Genomic DNA, 5,000 nt, shown 5'->3' with positions numbered 1-5,000 from the left:
GGATAGTATATCGGGTGCGATCATACCAGCACTAATGCACCGGATCCCATCAGAACTCCGCAGTTAAGCGTGCTTGGGCGAGAGTAGTACTAGGATGGGTGACCCCCTGGGAAGTCCTCGTGTTGCACCCCCCTTTTTCGTTGTCCGTTTGCGCTTTTTTAGATTTTACGTGCGTTTTTTTTGCTTTTTTTCCTTTCTTTCTTGCTATTTCTATGCTCGGGTGCCCTCCGGTTCATGGTTGATGCTTTTCGTATTTTTGGAACGGAGCCGATCGGTCACGTGGGTCCCACGCCCCGCGTACCAAAACAAAGGAGGTTCTGCGTCTTGTAACACATAAAAACAATAAACATGGATAGTATTTTGGGTGCGATCATACCAGCACTAATGCACCGGATCCCATCAGAACTCCGCAGTTAAGCGTGTTTGGGCGAGAGTAGTATTAGGATGGGTGACCCCCTGGGAAGTCCTGCGTTTTTTTAGATTTTACGTGCGGTTTTTTTGCTTTTTTTCCTTTCTTTCTTGCTATTTCTATGCTCGGGTGCCCTCCGGTTCATGGTTGATGCTTTTCGTATTTTTGGAACGGAGCCGATCGGTCACGTGGGTCCCACGCCCCGCGTACCAAAACAAAGGAGGTTCTGCGTTTTGTAACACATAAAAACAATAAACATGGATAGTATTTCGGGTGCGATCATACCAGCACTAATGCACCGGATCGCATTAGAACTCCGCAGTTAAGCGTGCTTGGGCGAGAGTAGTACTAGGATGGGTGACCCCCTGGGAAGTCCTCGTGTTGCACCCCCTTTTTTCGTTGTCCGTTTGCGTTTTTTTAGATTTTACGTGCGGTTTTTTTGCTTTTTTTCCTTTCTTTCTTGCTATTTCTATGCTCGGGTGCCCTCCGGTTCATGGTTGATGCTTTTCGTATTTTTGGAACGGAGCCGATCGGTCACGTGGGTCCCACGCCCCGCGTACCAAAACAAAGGAGGTTCTGCGTCTTGTAACACATAAAAACAATAAACATGGATAGTATTTCGGGTGCGATCATACCAGCACTAATGCACCGGATCCCATCAGAACTCCGCAGTTAAGCGTGCTTGGGCGAGAGTAGTACTAGGATGGGTGACCCCCTGGGAAGTCCTCGTGTTGCACCCCCCTTTTTCGTTGTCCGTTTGCGTTTTTTTAGATTTTACGTGCGGTTTTTTTGCTTTTTTTCCTTTCTTTCTTGCTATTTCTATGCTCGGGTGCCCTCCGGTTCATGGTTGATGCTTTTCGTATTTTTGGAACGGAGCCGATCGGTCACGTGGGTCCCACGCCCCGCGTACCAAAACAAAGGAGGTTCTGCGTCTTGTAACACATAAAAACAATAAACATGGATAGTATTTCGGGTGCGATCATACCAGCACTAATGCACCGGATCCCATCAGAACTCCGCAGTTAAGCGTGCTTGGGCGAGAGTAGTACTAGGATGGGTGACCCCCTGGGAAGTCCTCGTGTTGCACCCCCCCTTTTTTCGTTGTCCGTTTGCGTTTTTTTAGATTTTACGTGCGGTTTTTTTGCTTTTTTTCCTTTCTTTCTTGCTATTTCTATGCTCGGGTGCCCTCCGGTTCATGGTTGATGCTTTTCGTATTTTTGGAACGGAGCCGATCGGTCACGTGGGTCCCACGCCCCGCGTACCAAAACAAAGGAGGTTCTGCGTCTTGTAACACATAAAAACAATAAACATGGATAGTATTTCGGGTGCGATCATACCAGCACTAATGCACCGGATCCCATCAGAACTCCGCAGTTAAGCGTGCTTGGGCGAGAGTAGTACTAGGATGGGTGACCCCCTGGGAAGTCCTCGTGTTGCACCCCCCCTTTTTCGTTGTCCGTTTGCGCTTTTTTAGATTTTACGTGCGTTTTTTTTGCTTTTTTTCCTTTCTTTCTTGCTATTTCTATGCTCGGGTGCCCTCCGGTTCATGGTTGATGCTTTTCGTATTTTTGGAACGGAGCCGATCGGTCACGTGGGTCCCACGCCCCGCGTACCAAAACAAAGGAGGTTCTGCGTCTTGTAACACATAAAAACAATAAACATGGATAGTATATCGGGTGCGATCATACCAGCACTAATGCACCGGATCCCATCAGAACTCCGCAGTTAAGCGTGCTTGGGCGAGAGTAGTACTAGGATGGGTGACCCCCTGGGAAGTCCTCGTGTTGCACCCCCCTTTTTCGTTGTCCGTTTGCGCTTTTTTAGATTTTACGTGCGTTTTTTTTGCTTTTTTTCCTTTCTTTCTTGCTATTTCTATGCTCGGGTGCCCTCCGGTTCATGGTTGATGCTTTTCGTATTTTTGGAACGGAGCCGATCGGTCACGTGGGTCCCACGCCCCGCGTACCAAAACAAAGGTGGTTCTGCGTCTTGTAACACATAAAAACAATAAACATGGATAGTATTTCGGGTGCGATCATACCAGCACTAATGCACCGGATCCCATCAGAACTCCGCAGTTAAGCGTGCTTGGGCGAGAGTAGTACTAGGATGGGTGACCCCCTGGGAAGTCCTCGTGTTGCACCCCCCCTTTTTTCGTTGTCCGTTTGCGTTTTTTTAGATTTTACGTGCGGTTTTTTTGCTTTTTTTCCTTTCTTTCTTGCTATTTCTATGCTCGGGTGCCCTCCGGTTCATGGTTGATGCTTTTCGTATTTTTGGAACGGAGCCGATCGGTCACGTGGGTCCCACGCCCCGCGTACCAAAACAAAGGAGGTTCTGCGTCTTGTAACACATAAAAACAATAAACATGGATAGTATTTCGGGTGCGATCATACCAGCACTAATGCACCGGATCCCATCAGAACTCCGCAGTTAAGCGTGCTTGGGCGAGAGTAGTACTAGGATGGGTGACCCCCTGGGAAGTCCTCGTGTTGCACCCCCCCTTTTTCGTTGTCCGTTTGCGCTTTTTTAGATTTTACGTGCGTTTTTTTTGCTTTTTTTCCTTTCTTTCTTGCTATTTCTATGCTCGGGTGCCCTCCGGTTCATGGTTGATGCTTTTCGTATTTTTGGAACGGAGCCGATCGGTCACGTGGGTCCCACGCCCCGCGTACCAAAACAAAGGAGGTTCTGCGTCTTGTAACACATAAAAACAATAAACATGGATAGTATATCGGGTGCGATCATACCAGCACTAATGCACCGGATCCCATCAGAACTCCGCAGTTAAGCGTGCTTGGGCGAGAGTAGTACTAGGATGGGTGACCCCCTGGGAAGTCCTCGTGTTGCACCCCCCTTTTTCGTTGTCCGTTTGCGCTTTTTTAGATTTTACGTGCGTTTTTTTTGCTTTTTTTCCTTTCTTTCTTGCTATTTCTATGCTCGGGTGCCCTCCGGTTCATGGTTGATGCTTTTCGTATTTTTGGAACGGAGCCGATCGGTCACGTGGGTCCCACGCCCCGCGTACCAAAACAAAGGAGGTTCTGCGTCTTGTAACACATAAAAACAATAAACATGGATAGTATTTTGGGTGCGATCATACCAGCACTAATGCACCGGATCCCATCAGAACTCCGCAGTTAAGCGTGCTTGGGCGAGAGTAGTATTAGGATGGGTGACCCCCTGGGAAGTCCTGCGTTTTTTTAGATTTTACGTGCGGTTTTTTTGCTTTTTTTCCTTTCTTTCTTGCTATTTCTATGCTCGGGTGCCCTCCGGTTCATGGTTGATGCTTTTCGTATTTTTGGAACGGAGCCGATCGGTCACGTGGGTCCCACGCCCCGCGTACCAAAACAAAGGAGGTTCTGCGTTTTGTAACACATAAAAACAATAAACATGGATAGTATTTCGGGTGCGATCATACCAGCACTAATGCACCGGATCGCATTAGAACTCCGCAGTTAAGCGTGCTTGGGCGAGAGTAGTACTAGGATGGGTGACCCCCTGGGAAGTCCTCGTGTTGCACCCCCTTTTTTCGTTGTCCGTTTGCGTTTTTTTAGATTTTACGTGCGGTTTTTTTGCTTTTTTTCCTTTCTTTCTTGCTATTTCTATGCTCGGGTGCCCTCCGGTTCATGGTTGATGCTTTTCGTATTTTTGGAACGGAGCCGATCGGTCACGTGGGTCCCACGCCCCGCGTACCAAAACAAAGGAGGTTCTGCGTCTTGTAACACATAAAAACAATAAACATGGATAGTATTTCGGGTGCGATCATACCAGCACTAATGCACCGGATCCCATCAGAACTCCGCAGTTAAGCGTGCTTGGGCGAGAGTAGTACTAGGATGGGTGACCCCCTGGGAAGTCCTCGTGTTGCACCCCCCTTTTTCGTTGTCCGTTTGCGTTTTTTTAGATTTTACGTGCGGTTTTTTTGCTTTTTTTCCTTTCTTTCTTGCTATTTCTATGCTCGGGTGCCCTCCGGTTCATGGTTGATGCTTTTCGTATTTTTGGAACGGAGCCGATCGGTCACGTGGGTCCCACGCCCCGCGTACCAAAACAAAGGAGGTTCTGCGTCTTGTAACACATAAAAACAATAAACATGGATAGTATTTCGGGTGCGATCATACCAGCACTAATGCACCGGATCCCATCAGAACTCCGCAGTTAAGCGTGCTTGGGCGAGAGTAGTACTAGGATGGGTGACCCCCTGGGAAGTCCTCGTGTTGCACCCCCTCTTTTTCGTTGTCCGTTTGCGTTTTTTTAGATTTTACGTGCGGTTTTTTTGCTTTTTTTCCTTTCTTTCTTGCTATTTCTATGCTCGGGTGCCCTCCGGTTCATGGTTGATGCTTTTCGTATTTTTGGAACGGAGCCGATCGGTCACGTGGGTCCCACGCCCCGCGTACCAAAACAAAGGAGGTTCTGCGTCTTGTAACACATAAAAACAATAAACATGGATAGTATTTCGGGTGCGATCATACCAGCACTAATGCACCGGATCTCATCAGAACTCCGCAGTTAAGCATGCTTGGGCGAGAGTAGTATTAGGATGGGTGACCCCCTGGGAAGTCCTGCGTTTTTTTAGATTTTACGTGCGGTTTTTTTGCTTTTT

General features: G+C 48.0%; 12 non-coding genes and 3 pseudogenes across 12 annotated transcripts; all 15 read left to right on the top strand.

The window, feature by feature from the left end:
• The first annotated feature begins 12 nt into the window (after positions 1–12).
• Positions 13–131, top strand: LOC145084529 (5S ribosomal RNA). The gene has a single exon (XR_013698972.1). It is a non-coding gene; the product is annotated as a 5S ribosomal RNA (ribosomal RNA).
• Positions 132–362: 231 nt separating this feature from the next.
• Positions 363–480, top strand: LOC145080140 (5S ribosomal RNA; annotated as a pseudogene).
• A 200-nt stretch (positions 481–680) lies between these two features.
• On the top strand, positions 681–799 carry LOC145084640 (5S ribosomal RNA). The gene has a single exon (XR_013699077.1). It is a non-coding gene; the product is annotated as a 5S ribosomal RNA (ribosomal RNA).
• A 231-nt stretch (positions 800–1,030) lies between these two features.
• On the top strand, positions 1,031–1,149 carry LOC145084517 (5S ribosomal RNA). The gene has a single exon (XR_013698960.1). It is a non-coding gene; the product is annotated as a 5S ribosomal RNA (ribosomal RNA).
• Positions 1,150–1,380: 231 nt separating this feature from the next.
• On the top strand, positions 1,381–1,499 carry LOC145084505 (5S ribosomal RNA). The gene has a single exon (XR_013698949.1). It is a non-coding gene; the product is annotated as a 5S ribosomal RNA (ribosomal RNA).
• A 233-nt stretch (positions 1,500–1,732) lies between these two features.
• Positions 1,733–1,851, top strand: LOC145084494 (5S ribosomal RNA). The gene has a single exon (XR_013698936.1). It is a non-coding gene; the product is annotated as a 5S ribosomal RNA (ribosomal RNA).
• A 232-nt stretch (positions 1,852–2,083) lies between these two features.
• On the top strand, positions 2,084–2,202 carry LOC145084483 (5S ribosomal RNA). Its single transcript, XR_013698924.1, has one exon. It is a non-coding gene; the product is annotated as a 5S ribosomal RNA (ribosomal RNA).
• Positions 2,203–2,433: 231 nt separating this feature from the next.
• On the top strand, positions 2,434–2,552 carry LOC145084472 (5S ribosomal RNA). Its single transcript, XR_013698913.1, has one exon. It is a non-coding gene; the product is annotated as a 5S ribosomal RNA (ribosomal RNA).
• Positions 2,553–2,785: 233 nt separating this feature from the next.
• LOC145084460 (5S ribosomal RNA) lies at positions 2,786–2,904 on the top strand. The gene has a single exon (XR_013698902.1). It is a non-coding gene; the product is annotated as a 5S ribosomal RNA (ribosomal RNA).
• A 232-nt stretch (positions 2,905–3,136) lies between these two features.
• Positions 3,137–3,255, top strand: LOC145084447 (5S ribosomal RNA). Its single transcript, XR_013698890.1, has one exon. It is a non-coding gene; the product is annotated as a 5S ribosomal RNA (ribosomal RNA).
• A 231-nt stretch (positions 3,256–3,486) lies between these two features.
• LOC145079872 (5S ribosomal RNA) lies at positions 3,487–3,604 on the top strand (annotated as a pseudogene).
• A 200-nt stretch (positions 3,605–3,804) lies between these two features.
• On the top strand, positions 3,805–3,923 carry LOC145084639 (5S ribosomal RNA). The gene has a single exon (XR_013699076.1). It is a non-coding gene; the product is annotated as a 5S ribosomal RNA (ribosomal RNA).
• A 231-nt stretch (positions 3,924–4,154) lies between these two features.
• On the top strand, positions 4,155–4,273 carry LOC145084436 (5S ribosomal RNA). Its single transcript, XR_013698879.1, has one exon. It is a non-coding gene; the product is annotated as a 5S ribosomal RNA (ribosomal RNA).
• Positions 4,274–4,504: 231 nt separating this feature from the next.
• Positions 4,505–4,623, top strand: LOC145084424 (5S ribosomal RNA). Its single transcript, XR_013698867.1, has one exon. It is a non-coding gene; the product is annotated as a 5S ribosomal RNA (ribosomal RNA).
• Positions 4,624–4,855: 232 nt separating this feature from the next.
• On the top strand, positions 4,856–4,973 carry LOC145080341 (5S ribosomal RNA; annotated as a pseudogene).
• The last annotated feature ends 27 nt before the right edge of the window (positions 4,974–5,000 follow it).

The sequence above is a fragment of the Lactuca serriola genome, chromosome 1, assembly GCF_051521515.1.
Source record: "Lactuca serriola cultivar US96UC23 chromosome 1, Lser_US96UC23_V15, whole genome shotgun sequence".
Lineage (NCBI taxonomy): Eukaryota > Viridiplantae > Streptophyta > Magnoliopsida > Asterales > Asteraceae > Lactuca > Lactuca serriola.
The sequence above is the reverse complement of the archived record's forward strand: the minus strand, read 5'-3'. Positions and strand labels throughout refer to the sequence as shown.